The sequence below is a fragment of the Dermacentor andersoni genome, chromosome 6 (assembly GCF_023375885.2).
Source record: "Dermacentor andersoni chromosome 6, qqDerAnde1_hic_scaffold, whole genome shotgun sequence".
NCBI classification, from domain to species: Eukaryota; Metazoa; Arthropoda; class Arachnida; order Ixodida; family Ixodidae; genus Dermacentor; species Dermacentor andersoni.
This window is the reverse complement of record NC_092819.1, coordinates 144,017,353-144,041,753: the sequence shown is the minus strand read 5'-3', so window position 1 is coordinate 144,041,753 and position 24,401 is coordinate 144,017,353. Positions and strand designations below refer to the sequence as shown.

General features: G+C 47.3%; 1 pseudogene; it reads left to right on the top strand.

Annotated features, from left to right (window-relative positions):
* The first annotated feature begins 202 nt into the window (after positions 1 to 202).
* Positions 203 to 24,401, top strand: part of LOC126523385 (uncharacterized) — a 122,679-nt pseudogene continuing 98,480 nt past the window's right edge.

The window sequence follows — 24,401 nt, the reverse complement described above, 5'->3', positions numbered from 1 at the left end:
GGCCGAGAATTTACGGTGACTTTATCAAACAGTGGCGGGGCATGTGTCAACTGCGCTGATGTGGTACTGCGTTACCCATTAGGCTTTCCTCTCTTGTGATGGCTGTGTGTAGGTAGTGGCAGCATGTGAGCGGCAGCCGTTTCCAGAGGCCAGGGAGGATTGCACTGGGGAGCTGCCGCAGTTCGAGGACCTCTACTAGGTGATGCGCGAGTTGATGGAGAACCACGTGCCGGCCGCCCTGGGAGATTGCGAGCTGTGGCTACTGCGTCGTCTGCTGTCGACCCTTGTCACCATGGTCGGGACGCTGGACCTGAATGATGCAAGGGAAGTGCTGCAGGAGGCTCTCCTCCGGGCTGCGGTGAGTCCTGCGTTAGCCTCATTGCCCCGTTAAGTCACAAACGAGCACATGCAGGCACAGACATTCGCCTTCTTGTGCTCTGCTACTGGCAGAAAACAGGCGAGATGAGACAGAAACATCCTTAAGTCATGCACACGCAACAGGGACCGCAAACTGCAAAAAGTAACAGCTTTTGGTCACAAATGAAATTAGAATTACTAGTTACAAGCTTATGATTATCCAAGGTTTCGCTAGGAAACATTTGAATCGGTGCTCTAGGAAACCAGGAATGTGTGCTCACTGGCTGCCATTACTCGATGAATGCTGACAGACGGGACTGCAGTTTCCTTACTTCTGCTTGTTGAGCAGTGAAAACCACTGTCACTAACGCTGTTAGAAAGCTTGTTTCACAGTCTTTAAAACTCGCAAAGTACTAGTATATGAGAAGCATGCGAGTACCGACATGAAAGCTTCCTTTAAGTGACACTTAATTTCGGGCACACTGCTTTACGGTACTGAACAGCAGCTGGATGGGTTCTAGGCACTGTTGTGCCCTCCTTGCACAAGCCTATCGGAAAGCCACAGTCGTATCTTCCTCACCGCTTCTAGCGTGACACTTCTAAGCGCTTTGTTGAGCAGCAGTAACGATAATATTGTTACGGAAGGAGAAAAGAAGAAAAAGGAAGAAGATCGCGAGACGCTGGCTGCTGCGTGTTAGATGTAGACAGAGACAGGACGTCTCTGTCTATATCCTAGTCTCTGTTCGTGTCACTTTGCGCTACAATTCAAGATCATGTTACCGTACCAACTCGCCCAACTTTCTATCCTTTTGAAAGGGGAGTTGTCTTTGTCTGTGCATCCACACTAGTTCCTTTATTTAAACGTTGGCTGTTGCTTTGAGGAATGCCTCGTTTGCCGACTACCAATCTCACTTCAAACATGCTAGCCCTAAATTCCTTGATAGTTTTCCGAATCAAGCATAATCAGTTAGGCACTGTACCAGTCATAACTTACATTAAAATTAAAACAAAGGCCATTTTCACGCAAAATGCTCCGGAAACAAGGCACGTGGTGCGACCGAGGAGACACAGCAGCATGTCTTAGTCTTCTCTGTCCTCCTGTGTGCGCCATTTGAGCTACACCTCACGCAATGCGATACGAGCTAGCTCACCAGTCTGTCTTTTTCAATTAAATTTTGTCTTTGGGCTTACTTTAATGGCATAGATGTACTCAAAAGCTGACAGCTGGCTAGAGCACCAAACCACGCTTTCCTCGGTGCCTCTTTAAAGAGGTCTTACGATGCCCTGTACCATGTAGTTTTTACAGAATGTTGGTATTAGCAATGTTTTACTTCCCATGGCAATGCTGTGATCACAGTAATACATCAATCGGCTCCTTAAAAGCATACTCTTTGTCAACTGCAACCGAACACGCTAGCGAACTTCAGCACTGGTTTCTGGCGCAGTATGCCGCTGTTCACTGCACAGTTGTTGAGCCTGCAGTTTATGTACCATGTCTATACGCAACGAAAATAGACAGGCAAAAATGCAATGGCTTTGTGTTCTGGAGAATTTTCGCACAGATGCAAAAATATATATTCTAGTATAAAAAATTTGGCAGTGGCATAGCTCGGCTATGCCAGGATATACGTAGCGAAAGCTAAGCCATAGCATTGTTAGCCTTGGTTAATCTCGATTGCAAGTCCAGGTTAGTCTGGTTGTCTAGCTATGTTGCGGCATTTAGCGAGTCGTTCGGCGTGCTGTTCGTCTGTTTCCTGGGCGATTCGTTTCCTCTTTATCTCGTTCCGATGTCGATTCCAGGCCTCCTCCTGCTTATCAGAATTGTCGCCGTCCACACTGCCGCATCAACTGTGGTTGCGGCGCACGCGAGATATCCCTTTCAATCCTCTAATATGTTATTAGGCATGCGACACAGCTGGCGAAGTGAGCGGAGGCGAACTCAATGACGAGGAACGCGGTGTAACGTCATGTGCCTCCTCGGAGCATGGCCACGGCGAAATCGCAAATTCACGGCCAGTAAAGCTTACGCTTTAAAAGACTGGAACTGACACTAAGCGCACCGCCTGCACTCTCAATCGACCTACCCCACTGTCTGTAAATGTCCCCTCTTGCTCTACAGCGCTAGAATTTTTTTATCAAATTAGTTTGGGTGTTATTTCGGTGGCTGCGTAACTTCACACAACCTCTTCACTGCTTCTCAATTATTGATGCTATATTTCACTTTATATTACAGCGAAGCTGTTAGCCTCTCAGTCGGCATTTCCCGTGTCGATGTCCGTAGGCAAAAAATTTACCGACGGTTACGATAATTCCTAATGCGAAATGTGAGCCCAGCGCTATACGTGTTTTCATTTCGCGATATACTGAGGCAAAGAATTTGGGAGACAGGTCGCGGAATCGGTGATCCTCGAAAATCCTATCTGCGGGTCGAGCGCGTCGGCTTTTATACATGACTCGTCGAAGATTCAAGTGTAATCGCTGGTGCCGCGTGGCTCCCAGAAAGTACTACACCATTCGCGTCGCACATAAAATCAGAACACAAAACAACCGCAAACCATGACAATCGAAACAAGCGCGAACGAGAGCTGACGCGGGCGGACGATAGCACGTAACTAGCGGTCCGGCTGAAACCAGATACGAGTACTCATCGAGCGGTCGGGTGAGTCCGCATGACACCAGTTTCCCCGCGAGCACGTCAGTGAAGGAGCCGCTCTCATTGGTCTACTCCGTTAGCAGCTGGCGTCTTTCATCTCTCGCTCCGCGTTCGCTCATTCATCTTTCGCTGTGCTCGTTCGCGGGGCTACACGCCAACACTCGCCGCAGGAACGGGCGCCCAACAGCCGCGCTCTCAAATGCGGATTGATCCTGGATGTAGTTCAATATCGGACCGACCCGCGGTGGAGGTGAAGAAGGCTTGAAGCACTCAGGAAAGTGAAGCGAAAAGTGTATGCATTCTTTGGAATCACGCACACAACATAAGAGAACAGCATTTGTTTCAATGAAGAACAAACACAAAACAAGCATCCGAACAGCATAGTTGATAAGGAGTTCCTGATAACAGTGCGAAGCATGTAGTGCTTCCTGCATACCTTTCCCGGTGAAGATTACTGTTGAGCAAGCGGCCGCGGCGTGTGACGTCGCTAGCTTTCATACATAAAAGAACCAGCCTATCACTCTTAGGCAAAGTTACACCCTTTGGCTTGCCCCTTCTGCCACACAACAATAATCGTTATCTGCCTTGATGCGTTTCCTTTCTTTAACGCTGTGAGCCCGGTACTTTCCAGTAACGAACGGCACGCGTGTTATCAGCATAGAACAGTTTACACCCTTTGCAGTGCTCCTTCTGATAACGCGCGTGCCGTTCGTTACTGGAAAGTTCCGGGCTCGCAGCGTTAAAGAAAGGAAACGCATCAAGGCAGATAATGATTATTGTTGTGTGGCAGAAGGGGCAAGCCAAAGGGTGTAACTTTGCCTAAGAGTGTAGCAACTGATTTCGTTGTTGTTGCAGCACGGCTACGGGTAGGCAACGCATAGTTAGTACTCTAGATGGGCAGTGTGAATACGAGGGGCGGCAAAGGGAAAAATAAACTCCAACACGACCAGCGACGGCGTGCTGTCAAAATTACAATGACTCCCATTACTATATTTACTCTAAATTACCAATAATGTCACTGCTCCAAATTAGCATTAATATCATTACTCTAAAGAAATAAAGCGTTGCATACCGCCCTCATCAGTCGTAGCGGTGGTTTTCAGCAGCTTGGCTGGACATCCGCTTTCGCAGGACCGGGATGGAGAGTCCATTTTTTTGTGAACTATTTACGATTTCGCATTGTTTTCCCGGACGTATATTTTAGCCGTATGCGAAATGTTTTCGTGTTGTCCTTATTTTCTATGTGGCCCTTTTCCTTGCTTTCTGCTGTACGCTGATGTCAGCCATACGCCCATCTCACGCTGTTCTATGAGCAGCTTTATGCCCTTCGCCTTTCTTTCTCCGAGACATAAAGAATGCTTGAATCGCGTTCAATGTGCTCTTTTTTTCACGAATGCGACTAACTTGCCAAGAAATGAGAATATGAGCGAAGGTGTTTTGCGCTGTCCTGAACGTGCAGCATCCGTTGCCTGATGAATAGCGGTCCTGTAGCTGTAGTGAAATAGTTTCGGTGTTTCTTGACACCACTTATGGTAGTGGTCAGTTACTCGATCGTCTCGCCAAGTAGAGGTTCTTCTAGCAAAGGGGCTTATAAGCGTGTGGTGCCAGTCAACCGATTGGTAGTCTCTGAAGAGAAGTCACCAGTACCGTTCACGGCCAACATCAGTCACTGCCATTACAGATGTCGGTAAAGTGAGACGGATTTATATTCTATCTTTCATGAAGCTTGCAAAGCAACATACATGTTTGTTTAAATAAAAATGTGGAGGTTCTCCTCATGAAGTTGCAGTATAGTGGCTTAGCAAAATTATCGTCCTTAGAGACTGAGATCACTCTGAAACTTTTCTTTCTTTTTTGCTACTTGCTGAAACTGAAAGTGGCGTTGTCAATCTAGGTTCTGTTACTGAGCACAGGGTCATAGGTTCCATAGTGTACTTGTAAAAAATGAATCAAATTTTATTCGAGTCAGAGCCTGATTATGCAAGACTCATTTAGCGATAGATTTGTTGAACTATCTACAAATGGACAACCCGCTCATTGCATGAATAACGCTACTATAAACTATGCCGTAAGTCTCCTATGCTTAAAGATTGTTTGGGTGTTCATTTCAGTGAGGCATAATTTACACGCTGGACACTACATAGTCAACTAGTGTGCGGCCGTATAGAATTGATGAGACGTTGGTACCCCTAAATAATGCATACATTTGCCGGAACTAGAGTGTGAGTCTTAATTAACGAACCCGACGTGGTTGCTTAGTGGCTGTGGTGTTGGGTTGCTAAGCATGATGTCGTGCGGGAGGCCGCATTTCGATCGGGGCGAAGTGCGAAAGCGCCCGTGTGCTTAGATTCAGGTGCACGGTAAAGAATCTGGTGGTCCAAATGGTGGTCCAAGTTATTGCTGAGTGCAAGTCACCTACACAGCTGTGTGGTGAGTATGTCACACTACGGTGTGACTTATAATCAAATTGTGGCTTTGGCACGTAATACCCCATAATTTAATTTTTAAAGTCTCAATTGATGAGGCTCAAACTAACGTGATTTTGCTACATAACACCAAGCTGTCATATATGGCTTTCCGAAGCACATAGCTCCCTTGTGGAGAGAGTCAGTCGCTCAATGCAATGAGCGAGATACGTAGCCTGGGAAGGGTGATGTTTCACACTGTGAATAGTCGAATACCACAGATTGGGTGAAGCGAATTGTCAAAGTATTCTTATCTGAACACGTTCCAATATGTTCTGAGGGTTCGCAGCGTTTGGTTTAGGGTATGCTGGATTGCTTTTCGGTACATGTGCGCAGGTGTTCTAGAGCACGAGAAAGATGGCGGTGCCATGGTGTGAAGAATGCGTGCTTGATATTCGTAAATAATAGAAACATTCATCGCACTCTACCCTCCGCAACTCACCATCCTCACTTGCTAAGTATTGCGCTTTGGGTTATTACCTTACATTGAAATACATTCAAATTTTTAACATAATGAATTTGTTACTACGCAAACGCTTTACATATTAAAGGCTTGCCAAAGTCAATACTGCGTACTGCATCTCCAGCTCTCATGCACTGCATTAAATTGTTGCCCGACATCAAAGGCTGGAAATGCGTGCACACTGCCCAGGCGCAGCCAGCCGATGGCTACGCAAGGTCCACTGGCCAGGATTCCGCGCAGTCCCAGTCGGCGCCATCCGAGGAAACTGCCCGGCGCTACCTCAACTTTCCCAGCATGAAGGACCGTAAGGACGGCCTGCGCTCCTCATAGAACCCACTCCAGATGTCCACGAGCGCAGCCCAAGGCCCGTGGACTATCATCCAGGAGCATCTGGCCAAAAACGCTTTCCGGTGTAGGAGCACCGAGACTGACCACCCGAGGGCACTTCCATCCACCTCCACTGCCACCGCCTCCCGCTCAGCCAGTAAAAAGGGCGAGCACCGATCTTTGGAGGCATTTCGGCACTGGAAGAACTGATCCTGGCACTGTCCTGGCGATCTTAGAGGCAGGTGTTTCACCATGACGCGTGGCCGTTACGACATATGCTGGGCTCGCAAACATGTCTATCATGAGAAGTGCTAAACAAGGAGTTGTTTTTACAACGAACGCCTTTAAAACGAAGTCCTCTACAAAGAAATGACCTGTATAACGAAGGACTGCGTGCGTCCCGATGGTATTCATGTCTCTTGCATGTATTGTAAGCTCTTTTATAGCGAAGACCACTACAAGAACTTTGTCTGTAGAAGGGAGTTTAGGCATTCCCAACGGTTAATTTTTGCTTTACAACGAAAGTACGCATGGGGCTGCTAATGCTCTTCACAGCGGTCACTCATCAGAGCACCGGGCGACATAAGAGACCACTCGGCATGGTCAACGCTCTGTAGTAAATATTACCCACCCACCTCGTACCTTTCGCATACCAAATGCAAAATAGAAAACAAAAATATACGTGTGTTGGGCGGTGAAGACGAACAAGTGGCTGGCACTAAACTGGCTTGCCGGCAAGAAAATATATAAATAATAATATGAGCGCTGCTCCTTCCGTGTTTTCATTTCGCGATATATTGAGGCAGAGAATTTGAGAGGTGTAGCACAGTTGGCGATCGTCAAAAATCTGATGTGCGGGTGAAGCGCGTTGGCTTTTATACATGACTCGTTGAAAGTCCATTGCACTCGCTGGTGCCGCGTGGCTTCCAGAAAGTACTACACAATTCGCGTCGCGCATACACATGTACAAAACAATTGCAACCAAGGACAATCGAAAAAGCGCGAATGAGATCAAACCAAGCAAAACGAACAAGCGAGAGTGGACGCGAGCAGGCGATCGCACGAAACGAGTGGTCTGGTTGAGACGAGGGGCGCTATAACGTAAAACTATTCCAAACTTTTCTATTCCAATTCTGCAATGAGGCCTCCGCGATTGGTGAAAAACATTTTTGGACCACCCCCACTTCACCTGTGTCACGCGACGTCACGAAAACCGCGATAGCTCCCTATCTGATATGACGTGTACGCACTGATTATGCATGATTTGACCGAACAAAATAAAAAGTTATTTCTGATTCGACACCTTTTCACTATTAGTCCTCAATTATTGGTCAAAAGCTTTCGAGCTGCACCCACTTCACATGCCTTTCACGCGACGTCACAAAACCGCAAAAACTCACCGCGTCAAAGAGGCTTGTACGCGTTAAAGACTCATTATTGTGCCGAACAAAACTGTATTTTCTTCTGAATAGCCGCGGACTGCCCTGTTCCGAAAGGAATAAAAGATTGCTGCCGCCGATCGCTCAGGCACTGGCTACTCGCTCCTGCCGGAGAGCATGAGTTTATTTGCGTGTCAGTCAGTCAAGAACTTTATTGAGGTCCTGAGGAGGTTTAAGCTGTTGCCAATCGCGCGCGGGGAGCTCCCTGGGCCAAAGCCGTAGGCGACGCCCAAGTCGGGACAGGAACATGGTGACGCTCCGCCAGTTCTTGGGCCCTCTGGACGGCCTTGAGTTGGAGTTTGAGGTCCGTGCTTTTGAGGGCTTCTTCCCATTCGGGCTCACTGGAGAGAGGGCCCTCCGGTAACGCGGTACATTGCCAAAGCATGTGCAAGAGTGAGCAGTAGAGTTCTGGGCAGTCTGGGCAATCTGCCGGGATTTCTGAGTTGTAGTGGCTTAGTAGGCCTCGTGACGGATACGAGTCCGTTTCCAGCATTCGAAACGCGGCCGCCTGCGCGCGTTCGAGTTTGGCGTGCGGGAGCGCGTATTTCATTCTGCCTTTTCGATAGTATGAGGTGATTTGTGTGCAATAAAGCTTTTTGCGTGGCCGTGTAACGTTTCTGAGCACTTTCGGCACGTTTACGACTTGGTTCCGCCAACTATTTTTTGCTGAGGATTCGTTTTAGCGTAATTTTTGGGCTTCTGTTGCATGCCGCCGCGATTGTTGACGAGCCATCGCAAGCTAAGTAAGGGGAAGCGGACCAATCACAGTCGCCGGCACCACCCTCTTCACCCGGTTAGCCATCTTCAGTGCACTGGCTCGGCCCCATTGAATCCCTCTCCACTTGAGCGTGCTCCTCGCCTCTTGTGAGTCAATTAGATAAGACAAGCCGCTCAGTGTAGGCAATGTTATTCGTTTTTCAAGCAAACAAAAGTGACCTCCCATGAACGAGGAGAGCGTTTGATTTGTCTGTTGAGACAACTCTGGGGGTGATCGCCCGATGCTTGCGTCGGCGGTTATGCAAATTTGACGTCAGTCTTTGAAAATTCTGCGTTCTAAAGGTCACTTCGTTGTAAAGTCCCAAGTGCTTCGTTATGGAGGCGTTTGGCTCTAGTATAATAAATAGGCAACATATAGTCGAATCGTAACTCCAGTCAAAAACAGTGCAAATCACTAAAAGTAGAGGGTGGAGCGTGCGTCCAATGTGACCAGGTTACAGCCGTTGGAGAACCAAGAGCTACAAAAAAGATCGCCTCTGGAATCGTGAAGTGTAAACGTGGCATCCCATGCCAGAGGCGTTCCCACGGCTCCTTAGATAGCACGAGTGAAGATTGCTCCGACGTCGACTGACTACGGTAGCAGCAGTAAATGTATGCATTAATGCTATGGTTGAACTTCATTACGAAAGTTTAACTTGTTTACTGATGCTTGCAGCTGTCTCACTGGACGCTAAAAGGCATTTGCAGTGTGAATGCATCGTGGCCTCTTGTCATGCGCTGTGCCTCTTTTTTGTTACATACTTCGCAGGCAAAGGTAATGCACGTGTCACTGAGGTATATTATGATAGCAATGGGCTAATCACAGATGCTTGACTAAGGTGGTTTGTGGTAGCGCACATCAGCGATGGACCGTGCGATGCTGAAACGTCATCGTCCCCACCCACATGTTCCTGATATGAGTAGTGTTGCAAATGGGTCGCAAACCCCAAGGGTAGCGTTGGCCTGGTGGCCTGGGGCACAGCTGGAAGCATCCGAAGGTCCTGGCAAAGGATGAGTCGAGTGCTAACAGAACAACTTGTTTATTCTAGCATCGCAAAACAGCGGCCGGTCAGGTCGACCGAAGTGGAGAAACGGGAGACCACGTTACTCGACTGAGTAAATCGAAGCTTCTCTCTTGGCGTCCGGGGGCAGCTGCTTTTATACTCTCGGAGTCGAGGGCAAGAAGGAACGGCTCGGAAGAGGCGCACGTGACGGCGGCGCACGGACACGTTGTGACAAGAAGTGACGTATCCGCCGGGCCAGCGCCGGTCAGACCTCCTCGCTTCACAGTTGGGGAGCTCCTCTCCCCGGCTGCCGCGCTTTGACAAGCGTGGGCACCAACATGCACACACACACACACGCACACACGAAGACACGTGGCATTGAAACATGCCTGGACGCGCTTGGCAGGAGGCGTTGGGGCAGCGGTGAACTGGCCAAAATGTCCGCCGCTGTGAACGAAGCCCCGGCGTCTGTTGCATCCGCGCCGGCTATACCGCACGTCGGAGGCGAAACGTAACAGACCGCCCCGTCGGGAGAAGATCCCGATGGTCAGCGGACTGCATCCGCTGTCCGGAGGGATGTCGCTCGATGATGCTCATAACCGAAGTCGGTCGTCCCTCGGCGTTTCTTGAGCGCAGCGCTCCGAGAAGGCCTCGTTCTCACGTTCAGGTTCACACAGGACACTGCAAAGTGACTTCGGGAGAGTTGCCTTTTTTTTGTTCTCGTTCTCAGCAAGCGTTAGAACTACGCCGAAACTCAACCGCTCAGTCAGCAAGCACGACACAACCCTCACTAAGCCATGCCAGGTTCTTTCCCCTTTTATACTACTGCCTAGTTCCTTACAGTAGTCTAGCAGCACTCAGAACGCGTCCACAAATTGGAAAATTGCATTAGAAAGCACGTCATGATTTTGAAACACTAAACAAAAGCAATGTTAAAAATACTGCCTCAGGAAGAAAAACATCAGTAACAAACAACTTTGAGGCTTATTCCTACGTTAGGGGCCTCGACTTAAGCCATCGGCGTTACCGTTGAGACTCCCCTTTTTGTAACGCACCTCAAAGGAATATTGTTGCAAAGCGAGGCTCCAGCGCAGGAGGCGGCCATTTTTGGAAGAGATGGTCTGCAGCCATTGGAGAGGGCAGTGATCCGTCTCAACGATAAACCTCGAGCCGGCTAGGTAGCATGAAAATTTCTGAACGGCCCACACGAGACACGCACACTCTTTCTCGGTGGCGCTGTACGCCTGCTCACGACTGGTCAGCTTACGGCTAGCATACAGGACGGGGTGTTCCACTTCTCCATTTTCCCGTTGGCACAGTACAACGCCCATGCCTCGCTCACTGGCATCGCACTGAACAACGAACCCTTTTGTGTAGTCTGGCGATCGTAGCACAGGCTGGCTTGTTAGGGTGCTCTTTAGGGCGCTAAAAGCTCTTTCCCTTGTCTCGTCCCAGACGACTGTATGGAGCTCTGTTTTTCTTAGAGCATCCGTCAGGGGAGCCGCGATATCAGAGTACCTGGGAATAGAGTGTTTTAGTTGAGCGTCTTTACGGTACGCTCCGCTCCGAGCGGCCCCGCTAAGCCACAGCGGAGCGGCGGGCGATTTTCACGTTTTAGTTGCACGTTTAGTGTAGCGGAGCGGACCTTTCGTACTTGCAGCGCCCCCTGGGTAAATTCAGGGTAATGAAAGAAAATAAAAAAACACTTTATGATCAATCTTATACCGTAAAACGTACATATGTATATATATAACTTGTTTCCCCATGAAGTATCTAGACGTGCGCTTGTAATGCGTTACCGGTCCATTTTATACAATGGAAAATAAAGCGCCGTCTTGGGGAACGCCACGTGTTAGCCAGCGCGCTTGCTTTCGGCATCCAATCCAATCCGTTCTGACGCCAACGCTAGCCAAAGTGCTGCGCGGCACGCTCCGCTCAGGCAGTTCCTAAGCGGACCGTGTTCCTCGCTCCGCTATCCCGCTTACGGCTAAGCGGACGGCGCATGCGCATTCGCGCTTCCGCTCCGCTTAACTGCTTAGCGGAGCATAAACACGCTCAACTAAACACTCTAATGTAGCTCTGATAGTAGCCGGCGACACCTAAGAACGACCGAATATCGGTCTTCGTGCGCGGTTGCGGGAAGTCTCGCACAGCGGCCACTTTTATTTCAGAGGGGCGGCGACGACCCCGTCCAATCACGTGACCGAGGTAGACAGCCTCGGCCTGTGCTAACTGGCACTTGGGAGCCTTGACTGTCAAGCCCGCTTTGCGCAGGCGGGTTAGCACTGCCCGCAAGTGTGCCATATGCTCAGACCAGGATGCGGAGAATATCGCTACGTCGTCTAAATACGGTAAAGCGAATTGTTCCTGTCCCCGCAACACTTTGTCCATGAGGCTTGAAAAGCAATATGGCGCGTTCTTCAAACCAAAACTCAAAACTTTAGGACGGAATGTTCCCATTGGTGAAATGAACGCCGCATACCTACTAGCCTCTACTGTAAGTGGAACCTGCCAATAACCTCTGACGAGATCTAGGGTGGAAATAAACTGAGCGCTACTAACTTTCTCAAGGCGCTCCTCGATGTTAGGGATCGGATAAATTTGATCCTTAGTGATGGAATTAAGCCTGCGGTAGTCGACGCAAGGACGAGGTTCCTTGCCCGGTACCTCAACTAAAATCAAAGGGGAGGTATAGTCACTCTCACTCGCCTCAATAACACCGAGCTGTAGCATTTTCTTTACCTCGGCCTCCATAATATCGCGCTGGCGGGGTGGCACCCGGTATGCCTTGGATCGTACTGGCTCTGGGGAGGTAAGTTCTATTTCGTGAGTAAGGACAGAAGTCCTACCAGGCCTCTCAGAGAACTGACCTTGAAATTCTTGAAGTTCGGTTTTCTGCTCAGGCGACAGCGGTGCTTTACTGATTAAGTCACTAATGACTTGATCGGTGTCTTCCTTGTTCGTCACTGAGCCTAGTCCCGGAAGCTCGACCGGAAGCTCTTCGGGAACGTTTACCATCATACACACCACTGCTTCCCGTTGTCTATAGGGTTTGAGCAGATTGCAGTGGTTAACTTGCTGTGCTTTCCGTTTTCCTGGCAGACTCACCACGTACTTAACGTCCGACAGTTTTTGAACAACCCGTGCTGGGCCCTCCCACTACACGTCGAGTTTGTTTTTTAGCGATGTGCGCAATATCATTACCTCATCGCCCACCTCAAAACGACGGGCCCTGGCTGTTCGATCATAATAAACCTTGGCCATATGCTGGGCCTTTGCTATTGCTTCACCTGACAACTCTTGTGCCCTTCTTAAGCGTTCGGGGAGCCTAAGCACGTACTCCACCACGACTGGGTCGTCGCCCCTGCCTTCCCACGAGTCTCTAAGCATGCGAAGCGGAGACCGCAGCGAGCGACCGTACACCAGCTCAGCTGGCGAAAACCCCGTAGCCGCATGCGGCGCGGTCCTTAATGCAAACATCACCCCAGGCAGACACAGCTCCCAGTCAGTTTGTTGTTCAAAACACAATGCTCTCAACACGCGCTTCATGACGGAGTGGAGCTTCTCAACGGAATTCGACTGTGGGTGGTACACTGAGCTGTGTAACAGCTTTACCCCACACCTTTCGAGAAAAGTTGTCGTCAAAGCGCTAGTAAACACTGTGCCCTGATCTGATTGGATTTCCGCAGGAAAACCAACTCGCGCAAATATAGACAGTAGTGCATTGACTATCTCAACTAAGCTGAGTTCTTTAAGCGGCACTGCTTCAGGGAACTTTGTCGCTGGGCAGATCACAGTCAAAATGTGTCTGTACCCCGTGGTTATTACAGGTAAGGTCCCACTGTATCAATAACGAGCCGTCTAAAAGGCTCCGTAATGATAGGTACCAACTTCAACGGCGCCCTCGATTTGTCCCCTGGTTTGCCCACCCGCTGACAGGTGTCACATGTCCTCACAAAGTGTTCTGCGTCACGAAAACACCCTGGCCAATAGTACTCTTGCAAGAGACAGTCCTTAGTTTTAACTCCTAGGTGTCCGGACCACGAACCCCCATGCGACAAGCGCAACAGATCCTGACGGTAGCACTGAGGCACGATCAGCTGATCGAACTCCACTCCCCTGCTGTCTAGATACTTCCGGTACAGGACCCCACTTCTTTCCTCAAAACGAGCATTTTTCTTGGCGATACCTTCCTTGACATTGCAGCGCATGTTTTCTAGGCTGCCATCCTTTTTTTGCTCGGCTATCAAAGCCGACCGCCTGACTTTTAGCAACCTATTAAGTCCATCTCACGTAGGCGCGATGAGAAAATCTGCAGATAGCTCTTCTAACTTTCCCGTGTCGGGCATTTCCTCTCCAGTATCTGGTGCCTTCAACGCTACAGGCACAAGTTTATTCAGTTCGGACGTGCTCTGAATATCAGCTTGCTGCGCCTCCGACCCTTTCTCATTGTTCGACAGCGTCGGACCCGCAACTACCACCTTTGCAGCGAGCTCCCGAACTCTCGATCTGGTTAAGGCCTGAACGCTAGCCTCACCAAACAAAAGCCCCTTCTCGCGCAGGAGGTGATCGGACCTGTTCGAAAATAGGTACGGGTACTGGGGGGGGGGGGGGGGGGGGGCAGCGTAGATGACACTGCGGCCTCCATCTCAAGCGCTCCGAAAGGTCCATCAATAAGCACTTTTGCTACGGGCTATGAGCTTCTACGGCTTGCTTGATGCATGCGCACTCGCCCTTGAACATATCGGGTTCTACGTAAGAGGGGTGAACTAGATCCATTGTAGCTGCGGAATCACGAAGCACTCGGCACTTTTTCCCGTTCACGAGGAGGTCTCGCATGTAAGGCTCGAGAAGCTTCATGTTCTCGTCAGTGCTGCATAATGACAAAAACACGACTTTTGTTTTTGTTTCTGGACACTGCGCCGAAAAGTGACCCGGCTTCTGGCACGTATAACACGCGCGCTCTTGCCTCGTCTCGAACCGCTTTCTGCGTTCGCCTTCGGCTGCCGCCGTCTCCTTACGTTCGGTCGGACTGCTTTCACTCGCATCCGCACTACGTGTGTCCCCCCTTGCTCTCATGGGTGTGAACTTCGGCCTTTCAAACTTGGAGCCAAATTCACCCTTTTGACCGTCCTTAGCTCCGCGAGCCCGACGCGTCACAATCTCCTCGGCTAGCTCGGCGGCTTTAACCACCGTACTAACGTCTGGCCTATCCAAGACCCAGTACCGCACGTTCTCAGGTAACCGACTATAAAACTGTTCCAGCCCGAAACACTGCAGAACTTTCTCGTGGTCACCAAACGCTTTCTCTTCTTTGAGCCACTCCTGCATGTTTGACATAAGCCTGTAGGCAAACTCTGTATATGACTCACTTCTGCCTTTCTCATTTTCCCGAAACTTCCGACGGAACGCCTCCGCTGACAGCCTGTACTTTTTTAGCAGACTCGATTTCACTTGGTCGAAATCCTCTGCCTCCTCTCTCTTCAAGCGAGCGACTACGTCGGCCGCCTCGCCGGGTAACAAAGTGAGCAAGCGCTGTGGCCACGTTTCCCGAGAGAGCCCCTGCTTCTCGCACGTTCGCTCAAAGTTAATCAGGAACAAGCCAATGTCCTCTCCGAGCTTATACGGCCGCATCAGGTCAGTCATTTTGAACGACACTCGTTCTCCTGCACCGTGTGCCTGACTTCCATTACGAGCGCGTTCCATCTCTACCTCGAGACGCTTCATTTCCAAAGCGTGTTGGCGGACGTGCTCCTTTCTCTTTCTCTTTTTGCTCTTTACGTTCGCGCTCCTCTTTCTCTTTCTCTTTTTGCTGTTTACGTTCGAGCTCCTCAATGGTCTCAAGGCATTCCGACAGCTCGTCATCCTCAGCTTCTAACTCAAGAATAGCCCTAAGCAGTTCTGGTTTTCTGAGTTTGGCTGAGACATCCAGACCCAACTCTCTTGCAAGCTCCAGCAATTTCGGTTTGCGCAACGACTTCAAGTCCATGGCTGCTCTGAATGCTGCTTTCTCTACTGCCTACTATTGTCTTGCCGCAAGCTAACCCGGCAGCAACGACAACCACAATTACCAGCTCTGTTTCTGACACTAACAAAAGCCTGGCAAAACTCAGAAGAAGAAAGTCCCGCACTCACCAAACCTCGCAGCCAAGAATTCAGCGCAGTCGTTCCGCTGCAGGCAACCAGTCACCAGACAGGGCTCGTTGCACTGCTCCCGGATGGTCGTTGTGCTGCTCAGCATACAGTCGACCGCATATCTTCGCTGCTGGCCTCCATTGTCGCGATCTCACCGCTGGCAACCAGTTGTTGCAAATGGGTCGCAAGCCCTAAGGGTAGCGTTGGCCTGGCGGCCTGGGGCACAGCTGGAAGCATCCAAAGGTCCTGGCAAATGATGAGTCGACTGCTAACAGAACAACTTGTTTATTCTAGCATCGCAAAAGAGCGGCCGGTCAGGTCGACCGAAGTGGAGAAACGGGAGACCACGTTACTCGACTGAGTAAATCGAAGCTTCTCTCTTGGCGTCCGGGGGCAGCTGCTTTTATACTCTCGGAGTCGAGGGCAAGAAGGAACGGCTCGGAAGAGGCGCACGTGACGGCGGCGCACGGACACGTTGTGACAAGAAGTGACGTATCCGCCGGGCCGGCGCCGGTCAGACCTCCTCGCTTCACAGTTGGGGAGCTCCTCTCCCCGGCTGCCGCGCTTTGACAAGCGTGGGCACCAACATGCACACACACACACACGCACACACACGGAGACACGTGGCATTGAAACATGCCTGGACGCGCTTGGCAGGAGGCGTTGGGGCAGCGGTGAACTGGCCAAAATGTCCGCCGCTGTGAACGAAGCCGCGGCGTCCGTTGCATCCGCGCCGGCTATACCGCACGTCGGAGGCGAAACGTAACAGTAGTCTACAGAGGGCGGGGTATCCTGTGTAGACTTCGCCTGTGTTCCTTTCTCTTGTCCATTCGTCAAGTGCAGCAAACTTGCATTGAAACAAGTATGGTACTTGTTTGTTATAACCTTGCATGAAGATAACTTAAAGAGTGAGTCCATATTTAAGGCATGTTTGTTTCTGTTGCTTATCAATGTTTGTAGAGGCAGTAGTACTTCCGTACTTGGAGTTTGTCATTGTGTTGTTCAGAATGCTTACTTGACGAAGACTAAATAAATCTGTTTGTTTGCCTCGTTTGTTGATTCAAGGAACAAAGTTGCACTTGAAGTCCTGTGCAGTTGTGAAGTAGCGTGAAGGTCTCCTGGGAGTGCGGAAATGATTGTCACGTGTTTGCCTTGCTTCTTCGTCGGCATCCACCATCAATATCTGATACTAATGCAGGATTAGCATGGGCGCAAAAGTTTTATAAATGATGAGTCAGTATTTCAGTATAGCAATACAATGAAATAGTGATGATATTGTACATGTAGTATGACTAGCCTTTCGGAGTCATTCGTTGATATAAGGATCTTGGCAGCACATTCTGTGGCATAGAGGTAGCGCAGTGATGACGATTGCTTGAAAACCCATTGTAGCGAATCGAGTCTTGCGAATGCTGCGCAAATAAGAGCGCTAGATGAGCTTGACTGTTTTGGCTCCTTAGCACGGAAATTTCGCCCAGAAGCGGCATTTCCTTGTGCAAGCAGTCTAATACAATTTTTGTTTTAACTTGAAAGAATTGAAAGTATGTCGTCTGCACAACATAAAACATGTAGTCTAGAATGGGCGGCACGTTTTCTATTGCATAAGCAAAACAGCTCCACCGCCGCTGTTTCATAGTGGCGGTGGAGCTAATAACGGTTTCATATTACTGAAACAAAAAAAAAAACGAATTTTCTGGCGGCTGGCCTGCCAGAAAACTTCTGCTATGCTATGTTTTCTGTTACTTCTTTCTGTCAATTTTCACATTTTTTTTTGTTTGCAACTAACAAAGAATTTTAGTGAAATTGACAGAAAGTTTCTGTTACGCTATGTTTTCTGTTTTAACGTCTTTCGGTCATTTCACAGGTTTTTCTGGTTGCAACTAATGGAAAAAATTTGTAAAGCTCCATTTTCTGTCACCAAGTTTTGTGTCATTTCACAACTTTTTTCTTTTCATGATTCACAAACATTTTCTGTGAAGTACATTTTCTGTCATTTCACAATTTCTTTCTTCCACACCTTTTAATGACTGACATAATATAATTACAACTCCTGCCACGTTTGAATGCGATGGAATATTTCATATATTTCATGAGACTGGTAAGAATGGCCGGTTAGTATTGAACAATAGTGGTAAACGCATGTGCAATATTAACAGATGTTATCACTAGTACTTTACTATGTTCTTCAGCATCATGTAATTAAGGTGGGTGACCGAAGAAAAAAAGGCAATTGTTCTCCCTGCACTGCCTATATGGGACAGCTGCGAAATAAGGTATGCAGTAAAAGCACGCACAGTATGCAGTAATGGCAAGTGTACACGATCACATATGATTCACTATAAAACAGTAATACGACACAGTGAATGGAACACTGAATACAGTAATACCTGTACAATGACGACAACCAGTCACTAAAATGTGATGGCAAGTATATACATAAGGGGAGTGTTTCGGGCAAATTGTGCCTTGTCCGACACTAGTACAGGATGAAGCAGCTAGTGAGATTCAAGGAAGAGAATCTAAGGCATGCCAGAGGCTTTCTTGCATTATTGCTGTATAGCCAAAATACTGGACGTACTAAGTAGGGTGAATCAACCTTGCGAAATAAAATTTAAAAAATGAAAATAGTAGTACAATACAATGAATACACAACTGGTCTCTAAATTGTAACGGCAAGCTTATGCATTAGAAAAATTATGCAAAATTGGCAAATTGCGCCTTGCTTGACGCTAGTACTGCATGAAGCAGTGAGATACGAGCAACAAGTCAGAAGGTATGGAACAGGCTGTTCAAATTATCACAGTGTAACTGTAAAGCAACCAATTGTGTCACTCTGAATAATGTGTCCAAGCTTGTTTTTGAAATAAATATAAAATCAATATAGTAATGCAACGAATACAACCGGTCAAGAAACAGTAATGGCAAGTATATGCATATGGAAAATTGTGCATATCGGCAAAATGTGCCTTGCTTCACAATAATTGCTAAAACAGCGCGAAACAAGACTGGACAAGCAAGAGCACACAATGACATGAGTGTCGACTTTCAACTGTTTATCCATTGATGTTGCCACGTATAAATACACACATGAACCGCCAGCATGAAAGTGAAAACAACAATCAAGGTGTCTGACATACACCTGTACTACACAACCTTTTTTAATATTGCCAGCGATGGCACGATCACACACCTGTTACCTGCACGTGTAATATTCATTGCCTTGGTAGTCTTGTCAACCCGCTTGTCTCTGTGACGGTTGATAATATGACTGAAAACAAAGGCACAAATAGGCTAGAATGGCTCCTCACCTAGATTTTGTCCAACATTGACGGCAGTGCAGGCTGAGGTGGCCTTGGTTGCTCTCATTAACGGTGCAGTCATTACAGCCTGTGCTGCCGTCAATGCAGGACTCAATCTAGGCCACGGGGCCGTTCTAGGCCATGCGTGCCTTTGTTTGAAGGGTCGGATTACCAACTACCACAAAGACAAGCGGTTTAGAGGGCTTATCGAAGGAATAACTATTGCACGCGCAAGTAACAGGTGTGTGAAGATGGCAACACTGGAACATCATAAAAGAGGTCATGTTTTTAGATCGTTGGTAATCAACAAAGGGCTGTGTTGTATCGATTGTGCTTTTCAGTTTCATGCTGATGATTCAAACGTGTACCTATAGATAAAAACAGCAAGAAATAAACAGTTGAAAGTGAGGGCTCGTGTCATGTGCTCTTTTTTGACCTGTCTTGTTTCCCTCTGTTTTAGCACTTACGAACCACCAGCTCGGGCAACAACCATCAAATCTGCCTGACACTAGTACTGTATGAAGCAGCGAGATACAAGCAACAAGGCATAAAGCATGATACCGTGTTTGCATTTTCACAGTGTAAGAATAAAAAGATTCACTCTACTTAGTACTTCCAACCTTGCAATTACAATAAATGTAAAAATTAACATATTTATACAACAGAGAAATTAGTATTACAATGAATACATCCAGTCACTAAACTGCAATGGCAAGTTTATACATAAGGAAAGTGTCTTGGGCAAACTGTGATTTGCTTGAGACTAGTACTGCATTAAGGAGCGAGATACAAACAAGACATAAGGTATGCCACAAGCTGTCGCATTATCACGATGTAATCATAAAACATTGATTGACTCTATTTAGTACGCTAAATTTTTAGACTATATTTAATAAAAATATCAAAATAGTATTACAGTGCTACGAATACAATGCAGAAAGTAGTAATACAATAAATATAACCGGTCACGAAACTGTAACGCCAAGTAGACTCATAAAGAACATTGTGCAGATTAGCAAATTGTGCCCTGCTTGAACACTAGTACTGCATGAAGCACTACGATACAAGCAACAAGACATAAGGCACGAAACCGCCTATTTGCGCTTTCACAATTTAACCACCAAATATTGATTTAGAACGTTTTGAGATTTTAGAAGAGTTAAAAATTGAAGTCTTGAAACGATGTGATAAGGGAAGCAATTTCTGGAGAGAGGCAATACTTATTTCTTTGTGCGCTGTACATTTGTTCCCCTACCAGGATCCACAACGGCAATGGTTCTGATGCAATGATAGAATGTCGTCACACTTGGCATAGTGAAATTATCTGCATTTTCTTCAAAAAATAAGATTGCTGCCACCCAGCCACACCAAAATTTATTTCCTATAAAGCCCACATTTCAGTAATATTTAGTGTTCAGTAGAAAAACCAGCAACTAGCGAGCCAAAATGAACCTTTTCTAAGTGATCACTTGGATAAGGTTTTAACGAGCATAATGTTTTGTTAATCGGATGAAAACTGTTCACCGAACACTATCACTGGGTGCTAAAGGGATACTAAAAATAACTGCATGCAAATTGTTGTTCTCAGGAAAACTCTATTTTAACGCGACAGCGTTAAGGAGCTCAAGGACTTTGCTCGGGCGGATGATGTGTCCATAATAGACTATTTGGATACTCATGTATGCGGTCCTATAAGTAATATGGAGGCAGCATGGAAGCGAATTCGTAATCTTATTCACCACTGTATAGAAAACTTTGTGCCACTAAAAGCGTTCCGTCAGCGTAGATTAAGTCCATGGATCAACAGAGAAATAATTCAGAGTAAAAAAAAATAAAACGATGGACGAAGAAACGTAAAACAGAATACGAGCAGTTCAGACACCTTAAACACGATCTGTTATGGAAAGTTAGGCAAGCTAGGAATATTTTTTTCAACAACAGCCTTGCGGAACGATCCTTATAAGTTCTGGCGCTACTTAGGGAACACAAAAGTCGAAGTGTCCATATTGAAGGTCAACGGTGTCATTCAGACAGATCCTTCTAGCATAGCGGGGACCTTTAACAAGTACTTTCAAAGTGTATTTTGTGAGTATGAAGAATATGAGCCACGAACCACCGCATCGGACCACCCGCAGGAGATTCGGGTAACGCGTGAAGGGGTTTTGGCGTTGATTTTAAATGTGGATACGCTTAAAGCTACTGGGTCCGACGGTATCCCGAACCTATTTTTGAGCCGATATGACGAACAAGTTTCTTGGTACCTAACAGAGCTCTTTAACTTTTCACTGGAAATGGGCGAAATACCTGATGATTGGCCTCTGGCGCGAGTAGTCCCCATACACAAAAAGGGCAGCCGTCTTCTGCCTTCTAACTACCGCCCTGTCTCAATGACCAGTCAATGCTGTAAGATGTTAGAGCATGTGATTGCTAAGCACATACAAGGCTTCCTCCTCAAACAAAGTTTTATCGGTTCATCAGCACGGGTTTAGAAAGGGTATGTCTACAGTTACACAGCTGGTATCGACATTGCATAATTTGTTTAGTGTTCTTGACATGACTGGCCAAGTAGATGCATTGTTTATGGACTTTTACAAGGCATTTGACAAGGTACCGCCTGATAAATTATTGTTTAGGTTGGAGAGCATTGGACTTCCACTCTTTGTTGTTAGGTTGATTTCCGCGTACCTTAATCATAGGCAACAGTTTGTACAAGTGCAGGATTTTTCTTCCAGTGTGCTGCCAGTTTCCTCGGGGGTTCCACAGGGGAGTGTGTTAGGGCCATTGTTGTTCTTAATTTATATAAATGATTTAACGGAGTTAAAACCAAAGGATGTCTGAATCAGATTATTTGCTGATGATTGTGTGGTTTTTAAAACAATCTCGAATGCAAATGACCACGCCTCGTTACAAGCAACTGTTCTGGCAATTCACGACTGGTGCGTGAACTGGGGCATGCAACTGAATAGGGAAAAAACTGTTCTTCTACGTGTAACAAGGAAAAATATCCGAGTACCTTCACTTACCACGTTAACGGCAGCACTTTAAAGGAGGTCGATAAATATAAGTACCTAGGGGTAACTCTTAGCAGTAATCTTTCATGGGTTGTGCGCATTTCAGGCATCTGTGCGTCAGGTTTTCAAAAGCTATGTTTTCTTAAGAGGAAGCTTAGAAATGCCCCTGTAAGCGTTCGGCTTCTAGCTTATAACGCATGTGTTAGGTCGAAGTTAGAGTACGCGTCTGCGCTGTGGGACCCATTTGTTAAGAAAGATATAATAAAACTTGAGGGTGTTCAAAGAAAGGCTGTACGGCTTATATTCGGAAAATATAGAAGGACGGATTCACCATCGTCTCTGATGAAACGTAATAACATTACAACGTTTGAGATACGTAGAAAAATAAACCGACTATTGTTACTTCACAATTTTATATCCGGAAATATCGCCCTATCTGAATCAAGTTATGTTCAACCTGCTGCTACTAGGAAAACAAGGCACACAGCAGAACATTCACTGGGACCTATTTTTGCAAAAACTAATTTTTACAAATAGCTTTTTTTCCTAGAACAGTTAAAGAGTGGAATGAGTTGCCGCCAAGTGTTATCAAGGCCTAAGACTTTTCGGCAGAACTGGAACGTTTCTTTTGTGAGCAATAGATACTTGCAATTGTATAAATATACGTATTTGCTGCTGGTTTAGTTCTGTTCTGTCTGTTCTGGTTCTTTTCTTTTTTTGAAAATTGCTTCTTCATTGTGTTAGCGCTGTTGCTTTTGCCCCTTTTGCTGTTTGCGAATTTATTGCTGTTATTTATTGTTTGTCATTCCGAAAATGCCCCTCCTGCTAGGGCTAATGAATTGGCTGCAGTATCGTTAAATAAATAAATAAATTAGAGGGGTTAGAAGAAGGTGACAACTCCCTATCGTAGCGACGGTGGATAAACCGACCAGCTTTCCTTTGTACGTACTCAAGCTTCCGATATCGGTTTTATGAAAGGGTTTCGAGACTATAGATGCTTATTGAAGGATTGGGCGGATTAGTATTTTGTATGAGTCTCACGAAGATAGCCGAGCTTTTATAAACAATTAGTACATATTACTGGGGGGTGCAGCGGTGGCGTAGAGGTAGAACACCCGCCTCGCGTGCAAGAGGTCCGTGGTTCCAATCCCGGTGGGGCGCAATTTTCCACCGGATAAAAAAAAATAAAAAAAAAACCCCGCGTGCTGATAAAATTGCATAAACAGGCCTGGAGTGTGGCCTGATCCCGGTGACCAGAACCGGTAACGCACTCCCTCACCAGAGCAGGATTGGCCACCCTGGTGCAGTACTTGGCCACAACCTCCTATACGAACACAACAATCAAACCCCGGCCCTCAGTCCCCAGCAGCTGCGAAGCAACTGACCATGGCGGCGGTCAGACCTGCGACGCAGCAGAGGGTGCTAAATATCCCTGGCTCCCGACAGGCCGCCATTGGAATATGAACCTGCCAACGTTTAACGCTAGAACGTTATCTAGTGAGGCGAGTCTAGCAGTGCTATTGGAGGAATTACAGGGCAGTAATTGGGATATAATAGGGCTCAGTGACGTTAAGAGGCCAAAAGAAGCATATACAGTGCTGAAAAGCGTGCACGTCCTGTGCTACCGGGGCTTACCAGAGAGACGAGAACTAGGAGTCGGATTCCTGATGAATAAGCATATAGCTGGTAGCATACAGGAATTCTATAGCATTAACGAGAGGGTGGCAGGTCTTGTTGTGAAACTTAATAAGAGGTACAAAATGACGGTTGTCCAGGTCTACGCCCTACGCCCCTACATCCAGTCATGATGACGAGGAAGTCGAAAGCTTCTATGAAGACGTGGAATCGGCGATAGGTCAAGTCAAAACAAAATACACTATACTGATGGCCGACTTCAATGCCAAGGTAGGCAAGAAGCAGGCTGGAGTCAAGGCAGTGGGGGAATATGGCATAGGCACTAGGAATAGCAGGGGAGAGTTATTAGTAGAGTTTGCGGAACAGAATAATATGCGGATAATGAATACCTTCTTCCGCAAGCGGGTTAGCCGAAAGTGGACGTGGAGGAGCCCGAACGGCGAAACTAGAAATGAAATAGACTTCATACTCTGCGCTAACCCTGGCATCATTCAAGACGTGGACGTGCTCAGCAAGGTGCGCTGCAGTGACCATAGGATGGTAGGAACTCGAATTAGCCTAGACCTGAGGAGGGAACGGAAGAAACTGGTACATAAGAAGCCGATCAATGAGTTAGCGGTAAGAGGGAGAATAGAGGAATTCCAGATCAAGCTACAGAACAGGTATTCGGCTTTAACTCAGGAAGAGGACCTTAGTGTTGAAGCAATGAACGACAATCTTGTGGGCATCATTAAGGAGTGTGCAATAGAAGTCGGTGGTAATTCCGTTAGACAGGATACAAGTAAGCTATCGCAAGAGACGAAAGATCTGATCAAGAAAGGCCAATGTATGAAAGTCTCTAACCCTACAGTTAGAAT